This window comes from Callospermophilus lateralis, chromosome 11 (assembly GCF_048772815.1).
Source record: "Callospermophilus lateralis isolate mCalLat2 chromosome 11, mCalLat2.hap1, whole genome shotgun sequence".
In the NCBI taxonomy this organism is placed as follows: domain Eukaryota; kingdom Metazoa; phylum Chordata; class Mammalia; order Rodentia; family Sciuridae; genus Callospermophilus; species Callospermophilus lateralis.
Genome location: NC_135315.1, coordinates 119,309,597 through 119,324,855, shown reverse-complemented (window position 1 = coordinate 119,324,855; position 15,259 = coordinate 119,309,597). Strand labels below are relative to the sequence as shown.

The following is a 15,259-nucleotide window of genomic DNA, read 5'->3' as shown; positions in this document are numbered from 1 at the left end:
CAGTAATACATTATTGATTTCCCTACACTGAATGTTGAACAGTAAGTTACAAAAGAACACCGGCATAATTTTTTTTGTGTATGAATGCCTGTTCTAGAAAGATGATCCAACCATTGGATGTCAAATAACAAGTGAAATAAAGCAAAGAGAACTGAACCTGTAGCCAATCTCTAGATTCCATTTTTTGTTTTCTTTCCATTTTCATATTCTACCATTAAAAATCAAACCCATATCATATACCTGAAATTTTTTACTAAAAAAATTACAAGTAAAAAGGAAACTGAGTTAAGACAGGAGGTCAAATCAGTAATATGCTATAATAGCTTATCATTACATTATTTTTCTTTTATTGGATTCATGTTACTTCTTTCAATAAGTCAATAGAGTCCTGATATGGATCTACTCTTTCCATTCTAGCTTCTACTTATGAATTTTCCATAGCTTAGAACCATGAAATGATTAAAAACATGAATGTTTGTTATATGATGAAATTACTTATAATTCTCTTTCTCTATTTTTATGTGTTCTTTTTAGTTATAGAGTCTATTTTGACTTATTTATATAAAAACATGGAATATATCTTATTCTAATTAAGATCACAGTCTTATGGATATACATAATGTTGAGATTCACTGTTATGTATTCATAGATGTACATAGGAAAGTTATGTCAGATTCACTCCACTGTCTGTCTTATTCTTATCACCACCTCTATTCCCTTAATTTCCCTTGGGTTAGTATTTATGTATCAGAGAACACACTCAATTGTTACTTTTGCGGAATTGGCTTATTTAACTTAGCATGATAGTCACTACATCCATCTACTTATTGGCAAATATCATAAAGTCATTCTTCTTTATGGCTAACTAACAGTCTATTGTGTATAGAAACCGCATTTTATTTATCCATTCATCTGTTGATGAACAACAAGGTTGATTCCATAGCATAGCTTTTGTGAAGAGCTGCTATAAACATTAATTTGGCTATATCATTGTAGTATACTGATTTTATGTCCTTTGGATGTACACCAAGGAGTGTGATAACTAACTCAAATGGTTGTTCATTCCTCGTTCCATTCCAATACTGCTTTCCAGAGTGGTTGCACCAATTTGCAATCCAACCAGCAATGTATGAGTGTACCCTTTTTCCCACATCCTCACCAATATTTATTGTTGTTTGTCAGAATTTCCATTCTGACTCAAGTGTGATGAAATCTCAGTGTAGCTTTAATTTGCATTTCTGTAATTGCTGGAGATGTTTAACATTCTTTTTATGTTTGTTAATTATATTAATTCAGAATATTCTTTTCTAAGTTTAGTATTGTTGTTACACCATTACTATGTTACCCTCTGAAATAAAAACACCACTATATATAAATGCACTTATGCACATATTTTTGTATATGTTGGAATCATATATATTTTGTTGAAGCATAACAAAATTTTTGCCTTAAGTACCTTATTTTAGTTTTAACAGAGGTATAAAGGATTTCTTCAAAAAAATCATTGAATTTTAAATACATTAAGCATAAAATAGGTGTGAAATGAAGCATGATGTTCTTTCAGACCTTGTCAAGCAATAATTGATTCTACAACTTGGGATAAGTAACTCCATGATAACTAATGTGGTGAAGCAGAGGTGACAACAGCTGCTAACTGTAACAAAAATTTCATGTGGCAAGTAGCATATGTATTTCAGAAAATATGTTTGATGACAGATTTACAGGGGTGGGTGTAGGAAGAAGTAGTTCCCAATATTTTCTGGAAAAATATGAATCCCCATGATGCTAATTGCAGCCTGTTTTTGCATTTAGGAAACAGTCATTTAGTCATCTTTCTAAATTGCATTAGACAAAGCAAAGACTTATACATGGGTTTTTGATGTAACACTTGCCTAGCTCATGGGGGGCCCTGGGTTCAATCCCCAGCCCCCTGTCCCAAATTACATTGTTGACTCACTGTTGAATTAATACTGATTTTTCTTCATACTATATTTGGAGTTCTAAAGTATTTTTCCCCATATATTTACATGTTAATAGCATTCAGTCTATAATGCTTTTGGGGGGGGCAGAATTGGCAATATAATTTAAGAAATATAATATGAGATTAATTTGTTCTTTTAATATTTTTCCTTGAAAGGCACTTTTTCAGATTTACTGGTAAAATTATTTCTCATTGTTTTTTCTCCAGGATGTGAGTTCTCTATCCAAGGCCAATATCTGGGAGGACTATAAACTTAAAAATGTGACAACCAATTTTTAACACTGTGAAACAAGAATACAAATTTGACTATAGATCTTTTTGACATAGAAATTTATTTTTGAAATTGTACCTTCAGTGAATTATTATATTTAGGTGAAGATTGTACATATATATTATATATATATATATATATATATATATATATATATATATATATATATATATATAATATATATAATGTATATATATATGCCTAAAATATATACAAAATATGTGTTACCTCTATATGTAATCTATATGTGTAATCATATATTGATACAGAACATGTATATGTAATCTATATATATTATATATGTGTGATCTCATATATATGTATTATGTGTAATCTATAATATATATATTTATATAAGCTCCAAGCAATCTAAATTTTTATCAATGATGTTTTATTGACATAATAGTGCATTATTTATAAAAAAAATTACTGAGTTTGGAACATAAGTGAACACACAGAATTTAAAACATACAAAGGCTAAAGGACTCAATGATATAAAAATGAGATAGATTGACAAATTGTTTGAATGATGGAATATTTAATAGAAGGGCAGTAAAGTAATACAGGAGTAACAGAGAATTTCATGTTTTATTTGCTACAAAATTTCCTGTGTTTTTAAAAATGAATTGGTACACTTAAACAATTCGGGGACAATTTTTAAAATAATTTTTCATTTTTCTTTTGACAAAAATGGAATAATAGGGGATGGATTTCCCATACACACTAAACACCAAAAAAAATGCAAATTGCAAGTGAACAATGGTGTTTAAAAAACTGGACATTTAGAGGCTGGGGGTTGTGGCTGAGTGGTACAGTGCTTGCCTAGCATGTGTGAGATACTGGGTTCAATTCCCAGCACCACATAAAAATAAAAACAAGTAAAATAAAGGAATTGTGTCCATGTACTACAACAACATCAAAGAAAAATCCACTCCATTGTATTACAAAAAAAGGAGGAGGAGGAGGAGGAAGAGGAGGAGGAGGAGGAGGAGGAGGAAGGGGAGGAGGAGGAAGGGGAGGAGGAGGAGAAGAAGAAGAAGAAGAAGAAGAAGAACAACAGAAATCAGCAATTCTTAGAGAAGGGAAAAAATGGAGGTGACCTCCTGAACTTTCACGAGTATCCTCTAGGTTCCTATAGTATTGTGAGTAGAAACCCAGAGAGGTAGAGGTAGACAACAGTGGGTAAAGTTGGCAGGGAGCACTGGAGAGAAGGCGAAGACTGAAATCTGAAGAGGATCCAACTTGGCTACAACACTATGAAGGTAAATTATCTTATGAATTAAAGGGTACACAGTATCAACTAGGAATATTAGTGGAATATTATGAACCTTGAGATAGTTTTGCTGGTTATCATACAGGATGAAAAACTATATAATTTCAAACAAGCAGATATTGTGAACAATGGAGCAAAAATAGGCTTACACTAAGGGCTGCTGAGGAAGCACAAGAAAAAGTTCCAAAAGAGCTGAGCTCTTTCAACCAACTTAACTACATCAGATAAAGCTCAGGAATTTTCATAAAAATGCAAACTTAGACAACAGTAACCATGGTAAAAATCACAATGTCTATAATCGAATAAAATTACATGCATGCAAAAGACAGGAAAGCATGAGTGAAAAGAAAAATCTATGAATTCAAACCAACACAGAGATGACACAGTTGATAGAATTAGCTCAAAATTACATTCAAAAGATGTTTATCTGTGTTCCGTATATATATGTTCATATATGTGTGTAGTATACATATATATGTGATCTTAATACAACATCTACAGAATAAATGACAATGCATGTACGTTAAAAAATATTCTGGGGCTGTGGTTTTGACTCAGCAGTAGAGTGCTCATCTAGCACGTGCAAGGCTCTGGGTTCAATCCTCAGCACCACATAAAAATAAATAAAATAAAGGTATTGTGTCCAACTACAACTAAAAATAAATATTAAAAAATATAGATATTCTGCATGGATTTAAAATTGATTAAACATTATAGAAATAATTAATGAATTTGAAGATGCTGTGGAATGTGGTATATACAAAATGACAGACACATTCATTAGACCTAATAACATTTATATTCCCTGAAGGAGAAGAAGATGGGTTAAGAAACTGAAGATTCAATGCCTAAAAATTTTCCCAGCTTCACAAAAGATATAAATTCACACATCCAAGAAATTCAATAAAGTTTAAGCAAAAAGGAAATGAAGTCCATTATTGTAAGTCATATTCCAATCAATTGAATTAAAATTACTGAAAAATTAAAAGCAGCATGAGGAACAAAAAATTCCATAAAGGAAGAAACATTATTACAGAGCAAAATATTTACCATACTGTTAGAAAACCAGCAATCTGTAATATTGTACTAATCCAATATGGCACAAAATAAGAGGGAACAAGGAAAAGATGAAACAATCAGAAAAAAAGTGGCAAGATGACAAACTTAACAGTATGAAAAATCACAGTATAAACATTTCATTTAAAAGAAATAATATTAAACTGGGTTATAAAGCAAGACCATCTATCTACAATACAAGTTATATTTTAATTAAAAAACAATAATTAAAAAAGAGGAAGACCACATATTAATATTAGATTGTTGTAAACATACCTAAAGCTATGCTAAAAGAGAAAGTTATATCACTATGATGTATATTTAAGAAAAATGTAAAATTAATATCTCAAATAAATAACCTCATATTGTAAGTAAAAGAAACAGGGACGGGGAAGAAAGCAAGGTATCCACAATATAAACAGAAAAAATAATGTAATAGTAAGACAAATGCATTGAAACAGAAATAACTGAATGGAGAAAATAGACAAAGTGTGGTAGTTAACTGTTATAAATTTTATAATTTGATTTTACTAATAAAACATACACATTGTTGCCTGGTGCCGAATTTAGTGATGAGATGAAAATATTTCTGCAGAAAGGAGTGTTAAGAATTGATAAAGGTTGATGAGACACCTCACCTGAGTAAATGAACAAGTAACCTTGGTGTCATGGAATAATTTACATGCCTCTTGCAACATTTATTGACTTCTTAATATGCAAATATAGGATACAAATTAGGAAAGATCCACAGACTACTGTTAAGATGTGATCTCCTTATGATTCAGAAATGCTTAATGGTCAAACAATAAGATGGTTCATTATCTAAATATGTTGAGACACTGTCATTGACAACAAATTTTAAAAAGTGGATTACTTTCATTTTAAAAAGGCACAAGTAATTATTTTTAAAATGAACATGTAGGATTTCTATCAAAAAAATTTGTTCATATCAAATGCTAAGGAGAAATGAAGGTATGACTAAACCTAGACCACATGTTTAGAAACTGGCCTAAACCATCAAAGGCAGACACTCATTAAGCATTTGTAGTTACTAATGTGGCAAACCTCTTATTTTCTTTAAAAATAGGAAGGTGCTATCAAGTTGAGACTTTAGAGGAAAAAAATGTTAACACCAATCACTGAAAAGCCAATCCATCATTCTAGTAGAACAGCCAAACTATCTCTATTTTCACTATAAGAACATTTTATTACAATGTGTTATTGGTACTATCATATACATTGCAAATTTTTGGATAATTGCCAAATTTGTGAAGCCCTTATCAAGTTCCAAATATATGTGATATAAAAGTAAAAAAGAAATAAGCATTTGTTTCTCATTGAGCATTGCAAAGAACCTGGATGCATTTTAAACACTGAGTTTGAACATATTCACATATGAGGACAAAAAGGCAATAAGCATGTCCCATTTCAATAACATAAAAATTCACATTGTATTAGAAATGAACATTCTAGTACAGATAAATTAATCATAGAAAACTGTTAATTTTTCATTTTATTTAAAGGCTTTGTTTTAAATAATATGGGAATTTATTTTTTTAATATTTATTTTTTAGTTGTAGTTGGACACAATACCTTTTAAATTTATTTTTATGTGGTGCTGAGGCTCAAACCCAGAGCTTCACACTTGCCAGATGAACACTCTACTGCTGAGCCACAACCCCAGTCCCTAATATGGACATTTATAATGATAAAATATATGTATATTGATAAAAATATGAGTATACTGATATGCATACTTTTATGTATATTGATAATCATATTTTTCAGAGTAAATGTTTTCTTATATAAATTTATAATTTTATAAAAATATTTTATTATATTTATTTATTTTTTATTTTTTAGTTGTATATGGACTCAATGCCTTTATTTGTTTTTATGTGGTGCTAGGATTGAACTCAGTGCCTCACATTTGTGAGGCACGTGCTCTACCACTGAGCTACAACTTCAGCCCTTAAAAAATATTTTTAAGAGTAAAATATTTCTTGTATAAACTAGAATGAATCTCATAAAAATAATGTTTAATAGTAAACAAAATATAAAATTTGAAAACAATCATTTACTTTTTAAATAGGGAGATTTAGTAAATGATTTTTCTACTCAACCTAAAACTAACCAAATTTTAAGCTCTAGTTATAACCTACAGAATAAAATATTCTAGAATAATTCTTGGTTACAAAGTTTAACATGTTCAATTGTATATTAATGCCAATAACTAATAGAATTTTTACCAGAATATATTTTGTGCAGCAATATTACTTTGCAAATTGACACATTTGGAAAGTCCTAAAATAAAAACTAGGTAATACATATATTCATTAATATTCTATGTGTAAAGGATGACATAAAAACATCTAACCAATTATTTTTCTTAAGAGTACAATTTAAAGAAAAATGAAATTATAGGTATTTTACTAGCCACATATTTAAATGGAAAAGGTATTATTTATCTACATCTTCTGTCACTTCTAAGTTCCTCTACATATCTACACATCAGCACCCTTCTGTCCTATTCATAGTTATTTAGGTATCAATTACATTCCCATTCTCCTTAAGAAAATTTTTTTCTAAGAATCATTGAAGTTTTTCATATGTAAATTTATAATTTTATAAATATATTTTATTATATTTATTTATTTTATTGGCATTAAAGTTATACTTTTTTAAAGCTTGAAACAATGAATATAATATTGAAATATTGGAAAAGTATTATAGTCTGCTAGTTGTTAGTACTTTAACCTTTCCATTGACTTATATATCATTATTTCTTTAGTAATTCTGTAGTGTATGAACATATAAGTGTTCATATTGGAATTATGATGAACTAGTGCAATGTTTCACCAAAATTTTAATTAAGGTAGGTTTAGTGGCTCTTTTTGAAAGTGCATAGCTTTATATTTTTAGGAGAGAAATGTATATTTCCAATTTCTTTCTTAAATCATTTTTACATCCATTTTGATTTAATAAAGAAGAGCAATGGGGAATCATTTGAATCAAAAGTGAGATTCAAATCCCTGACTAACCCTGAAGCTAGATAGACTGCCTGATTTTTTAAGAACCAAATTTGTTACTATTGGGCTATTTAAACACTTAGTGTCTTGATCTTATCATCCCCAGAAAAATATCATAGTAATATCTAGAATTGTAAGACTCTAATAAATAATAGACCTAATTGGCTTAAAAACATTTCAACTAAGGGTTTGTAATCTGTGTTTATTTCTGTGTTTGACTGACATTGTGCAACACATTTGTCTCCAGATGGCTTGAAAATAGATTATATACCTGCAAACATAACTCTTTTGAAAGTACTTACTTAATTAAATTGTTCATGGCATTTGGGTCATATGCTGTGACTTGTCCAACAATGCTACCCTCCTTTACATCCTCATCGACTTCTATCAAGTAGGAGTGTCTACTGAACACAGGAGGCTCATCTGTGTCTTCCACAGATATTTTGATTACAGATGTGTCTTTGAAAGGTCCCAGGTGTAAGAATCAGGGATCTGGATGAGTGTTACTTGCATCCACTCTTAAAGTATATAGCATTTTTTTTCAAAGTCTAAATTCTGAAATTAGATAAAACAAGAAAATATTGGCACAATTTACAAGCCATAACCATAGGTGAAAATTTCTAGATATAAAATCCTGATTTTTTAATGATACAGGCAATTAAGACTAAGTAACTTACCCACACACATATGTATATACTTAATTATATATAATATTGTTAATTATATATAAATATTGTATATATAAACAAATTTATTTTAAATAATGTATAAAATAAATTTGCAGTTTTTTTTCCTTTTGCCCCATACTTACTTTTACAGGTTTAACTAAATATAATGGAATATGCAAATAAGATTGATTCACATTCAGTATTGTACTTCGATATTTTTAGGCACAGATAAATGAGACATTCTTTAATGAATATAATGATTATATATTATTGGCATTAAAGTTATACATAATTAAAACCAGAAGAAAAGTGGACTGATGTAAAATCTTAGAGCAAAATTGTTTATATTTCATTTATTTGACTGTAACATTTGAGTAAAATGTAAAATAATATTGACCTACATTATTCCATGTAAAGTTTCAAAATAGTTCCCTAAAATGCATTAAAAATTAATATAATCAACATAAAACACATATCATTTTTATCTTTTATTTATTTATATAAACCATTACAGCTAAAACTAGAACATTTTAAAAACTGTGTGAAATAACAGTGATAGCTACATGCTTATTTTTTCTCCCATAAGAAGAGATTAAACAGGTACTTTTAGTATTAACTTAGTTTGATGGCTGTCTACTACAAATGCAAGCAATTGAGCTTTCAAACCACTGTATAAGTGTGAATGATAAAGATGCTTTACTTATTTGAAGTGAAATCACAACTATTCCCACTTACGTGAAAGGTAGACAGCATATAAAAGATACAGAAAAATAAATCCAAGACTTTCCTTCTTTTACTGAGAAGCAAGAATAAACTAAAAAGCACTCAAGGGAAAAATGAAGACAGCAAAAAGACACCTGTTTGACAGTTATAATCCCTTCCTGTGTATCCTTGTCAGTGATGACATCGAACATGTCCGCTCCCTCTCCTTCTGCAATGCTGTACTCCACCTCAGCGTTTTCCCCCAAGTCAGGGTCATTGACTTTTATCCTTCTGAGATGGGTTCCAAGAGGTGCAGACTCTGGAGAACTAAACTAATATGTACCTGTAAATTAAATCAGTACTGCTTTGGCATTTCCTTTTTAGAAGATGAAACTGTGTCATTTCTCCTCATTTTTACTTAAATAAATTAATTTTAAATTGGAAGAGATTTCCATATTATTGAATTTTAAGCTGTCAGAATTTATAGATTTATTAAGTTAGGAGAAGAATATATAAAGGCAAACAATTTGTAAGTAAGAAATATAAGTTTTGGGAAGCTACTTACAGATGGGAAATGTGATATTAGAATCTAAAATTATTTATTTAAAAGAACATAAAAACCAAATATTTATTGCTTACATGGAGATTCAAAATTATTATCATATATTTTTACATCAATGCAATTGTTTTAAAAATACGTGTTTCTTCTTTTTTTTTAAATCAGGAATAGAAAAACAACTCTGCAGAGATCAATGTTAATGCTCCCCTCACTTTTATTTTTTGTTTATTTTTTTCAAATTTAATGTATTTTTAGTAGATTTTGTTTTGTTTGTTTGTTTATCTTTTCTGTAGACCCACCCATTCAATACCTCACATTCTGTCATTCCTGAAAGTGTTTTAGTTTGTAAGTATTCAAGAATCAATAGGAAAGACGTCCAAAAAAAATTAATTAAAGTAAAAATAATACTTTTTAAAATATTTTTATGTGTTGAACAGTATAGTCAAATGCTCTCTACAGTAGTTTTTTTTCCTCTAAATAACAATGTAGGTATTATCTTCAGGATCAGGTTCAAGAAAATCATGCTCCAAATTTAGGTAAAGGAAAATGCCAGTTGTCTCTGACTTCATAGTCTATTCTTTTTCCAGTGTTTGATAGTTAAAAATATAAGCTTATAAGTCCACTGTATGAGTTTAATTTGTCCTTCTGTGCAAGGTAATTAAATTTTCTAAACTATGAAAACCATGTTTTCATCTATAAAATGAAAAAGAAAATGCTAGCATTTTAATTACAAGATTGTTGTATTATATAAAATCCTGTCTGTAATTCCTTCAGCTCAAGATCTAGTCCTCAGCATTTTATTAGTACTATCATAGTTTAAAATATTTGTTAATATTCTAACAGATCTTAGAATTAACAAGTGGCAAGACATTCAATAATTTGGCAATTTACAATTTTAGTTTACAATAAAATTATTAGTAAACACTACTAACATTTAATCTAATGTTTAAGTTTCTGTTACCTGGTCTTATTATTCATGTTCTCAGCAGAATTCACTTTTAAAAATTAATCATATGAATATGTTCACCAAAACTGTTGCATCACATATTTCACATTTTGTCAACCTAAAAAATATTTTATTGTTTGAAATAAATATGAATTTAAATCGAACCTCAACTGAGAATTTTAAGGAAGAATTCTTTATCATTTTACACACTGCAGAGTCAAAAATTTTAATCAGATAATTGAAATGTGTTTTTGTAGGACCTCAAGAGATACAAAATATCCATGTTTTAAAGTGTATCCTAAAATTGTTTCAACCAAAAGGGAATTAAATAATTTAATCTTCATGACTCAACAGCATTGACATTATTCAATTTTAGTATGCCATCACATGTTTAACAATGTCAGTATCAATACATGCCATCACACACAACCTTGGTAAGTCATGACTCTATAATTCACTATAAAAATATTGAATGTGGCCAATTTAACCCATTTTCATAAATCATTTGATTTCAGAGATGTTAAAATTTAAAGTTTTGCTTAGGATCAATTATCAAAGGCTTATAATGCTTATGCACACACATGACAACAGAGACCAGTGTGAGACATAGAATTTGAATTTAGTCAGGGGCTGGGCACGTGGGCACCTGCCTGTAATCCCAGTGGCTGGGTAGGCTGAGCCATAAGGATCACAAGTTCAAAGCCTGTCTCAGCAATGGTGAAGCACTAAGCAACTCAGTGAGACCCTGTCTCTAAAGATAATACAAAATAGGGCTGGGATTGTGGCTCAGAGTGCCTCTGAGTTCAATTCCCACTAAATGAATGAATGAATGAATGAATGAATGAATGAATGAATAAATAAATAAATAAATAAATAAATAGGATCCAATCAGACCAACTGCACAGACCACATTGCAATCAGGAAGATCATACAGAATTTAGCATGGGACGTTTTCCAACACTTCAAAAAGTAGAAAAGAATAGTAAAAAGCCCAAACTACAAAAGAACCTCATGTCCTTGTTTTGACCCTTTGCCTACCCAATGAAGAAAATGATACCCATCACTCTCAGTTTGAAAGAAATTGTGCTTCTGTGTGTGTGTGAGTAGAGGGATGGGTTTTGGATTTAATAGTTTGCATAAATTAATAGTGAACTGATAATGCAAACATTAGATTTAAATAATTGTACGTTTGACAAGTTTTTCAACAAGAGATCACTAAACCTTCCTTACTCTGTTGAAATCGAGGAGGATTGTTGTTTACACATGTCAGAGTGATGTTCACTGTTGTGGTTCCAGAAAGGCCTCCCATCTGGCCACCCATATCTTTGGCCTGTATAACCACCTGGTACTGCTCTCGATTTTCTCTGCTCATGTCTGGTAATGCAGTTTTTATTATGCCTTTTGAAAAAAAAAAGACAATTAAACGACTGGCTTTTAAAATTAAGTTATTTAAGATTCACTTTATATAAGTTAATCATAGCAAATAGATAAAACAGCAGTGTGATTAAGCATATCCTTCAATGCACAATTAATTCAACATAATTCATAAAACCGAAAGATTTTTTCCATGGGTTTTTCTCCATGAAATCAGTACATCCAGATGTATATAATGAGAAATATACCATGTCATAAGTGTTTTACCTGACTCTGGGTCCACTGAAAAATATGGCTGTGCTTGCAATAAACTGTAGACCACTTTGGCACTATTTCCATAGTTGGCATCGTCTGCATCTGTTGCAGTCACTTGTATAACAGATGTACCTACAAAAAGCTCCCAAATATAAACACGTAAATACTTCCAAATTGGAAAAATGTACTTGTGTACTTGTACTATGCAAAAATTTTTAATAATGCAGTTATTAGTATTTACTGATAAAGACTAAAATAAAAATTTTAGTAAAATTCTCTAAAAAATGTATACTGATATCTATTTAATTTTATATTACAAACATTTCTTTATTTTTGGTTAGTAAGAAATCCCAATCCTTTAAAAACTAGAAGTGCTTTAAAAATTAGTTTTAGGAGATAAACAAATGGAATATATAAATTGTTTCACACACATACACGTGTGTATATATATATATATATATATATATATATATATATATATACATTTTAATGTATATATACATAAAAATATGTACATATTTTTAACTCAATTGCTATAAAGATTAAAGAATAATTTTGAAATCTTAACTGAAACCTACTATGGATTCCCCTGAGTGAAATGATTTTGTAGAACATTTTAAGTACATTATACACAACTTTTCAAGTTTAATTATATTACTCAGATATTAATATGTTTGAGGACTGAGTGAATTCCTCATTGGTTCTGTCATCTATCCTAATACACCATATATATTATTCACTCATAAACTTCTCTAAGTAAATTGCAGTGAATATCTCTCAATTTTGAATGCATATACTTATGCAAATTTCATTAAATAAATATGATGTCCATTGAGATTAACACTAACAACTCATTTCCCATCAAATCATTTCAATAGTACCCCATTAATTCAGGAACAGTCGTTTATGTTTTCTTAAATTAATTCACATACAATGATAACTTGAATTCACCCACTAAAACCTCTGCTCATCTGTAATGGAATTGATATATCCTGTGACAGGAAACACTACATAGTCACTAGATCCATGTCAATTATAAGATTTATCATTGAAAAGTTATCCAACCTCACCCAAAAGTTTAAACTAGTTTTCTCCTCAGTAATTTTTGAAAGTTCATCTAAGTTTTTTTCTAATTTATATTTAAATTTTTGTTTAATCATATGTGAGTACAAGTGAGTTAAAATAAGAATTGTTTTCACATTTGGATATCATTGAAATATAAATTACTAAGATTTGCTTATATGTTGAAAATTCCATTAGTTACTTCATCAAGTTTTGGACATTTCCTGTGCTACTTGTCCCTTTTGTTTTTTGTAAGTAAACATTTTCATGTTTCACTATGGGTACAGGTAAAAACAATCTTCTGTACATTTTCACTATTTTATATATATATATACATATGTCAGAATTGGAGACAATAACTTTATTTTATTTATTTAGTTTTTTAATGTGGTTCTGAGGATCAACCCAGTGCCTCACACATGCTAGGCAAGCACTCTACAACTGAGTCACAACCCCAGTTCCACATTTTCACACTTTTTAAATAATATTTTCATGGTGAAAAAGTTTTGCTTGTTCTATTTTATGGGTGTGTGATCTTTAAACTTGTGAAAAAATGCTTGGCCTTAAGAAAAAAGAAAGTTTAGAGAATACAAATCACCCCCATCATGTGACTGAAAGACTAGAACACCCCTATAATATTCACATTCCATCCCTCAGATTCTTGGTAATAGTTAAGTATGCTTTTGAAACTGGTAAACGCTAATGACATGCCTCTAATATTTTATTTATACCAACAAGTTAAGAAAAAAAAAATACCAATTGTTTTGGTGTACAAGGGATGGATAGTTTTTTCTTTTTCCACAAAAATGTAATGATTCTTAACAGTGAACATTATTTAGTAATAAAGTAAAATGATGCACAGTTAAACTAATTTTGCATGTATTTATGAAGACAGGTTAATGTAAAATACACTTTGGCTATTATATCTCTTTTTCAAAATTTCATTTTTTCAAAATTTTCTTCATTTTTTTGCATTAAGAATATAAAACATGGGAAAATATAACAAGGACTAGGTGACAATTAAATATCACATTTCTTATTTCAAAAAATTGAGCATGATTTTTATGTTGCTATTCTTGGAAAACTCTTAGAAGAATTTCGTATACAATATCTTTCTTTAAACAGAAAATATGTTATGGAATCAAAAATGTTTATTGCATCCCTTAGCTAATTCCTCTCTTTAATATAAAGCTAATGTTTAATAGCTAAGAAAATTCAAGACACAAAAGCTAAACTCATAATAGAAAATCACATAAAAATATTAAAAATTAATCAAATAATAATTTTTATATTAAGTGTTTGGAAAAGCAAAATCATTTATTTGGCAGTAAAAGAAATATTCATAAGCATTACCTTTATGGATGAAATATAAAAGTAAAAAGGTTTATATCACACAATGTAACCCCAAAATGCTAGTTGTTCTCCTCTATGGTTATGAACTAAATTAGGGGAAGTTAAACAAATTCAGGCTATCTCACTTTATAGAATACATTCTGTCCATAAAACAAAAGGGAACTTTCTGTTTCTATGCCTTATAGGCAGAAATAAAATTATATTTGCAATATACAGTTTTGAACATGATTTGAATTTCAAAATACAATTCCAACTAACTCAGCTAGTTCACTCAATAGAAAATGAAACTCTTAATTTTTCAAATGCAAATGAACCAAAGAGTATAGATTTCATATCTAAATATCTATCAATGTATTATGCAGTATGTATGTACCTATCTATGTATCTAACCAGCTACCTATCAATCCAAGTACAGCTATGAATAAACTAAAATAGAGAAAAATAGTTGTGCACAAGCTTACTCAGCTATTATCAAAATTACTAGTTTAAAATAATTTTCAACTGCTAAACACAAACAGTATTGGGAAAGGAATATACTACTCTACTGCTTTTAGTCTTCTTTAATAAACACGGTAATATTGAAAAAATATATATGGCCTATTATATTGTATAAAACTTTTAAGAAATTATTTTTCCCTTTATGTATATTGCACTTATATATTACATAATGCATATTATATATTTTTTACAAACAAGTTTGTATGTATGTGTGTATACACTCACAAATATG

At 29.3% G+C, this 15,259-nt stretch overlaps 1 pseudogene; it reads right to left on the bottom strand.

Moving 5' to 3' along the window:
- The window catches only part of LOC143410010 (cadherin-9-like), a 104,158-nt pseudogene that overhangs the window by 14,246 nt on the left and 74,653 nt on the right, over positions 1-15,259 (bottom strand).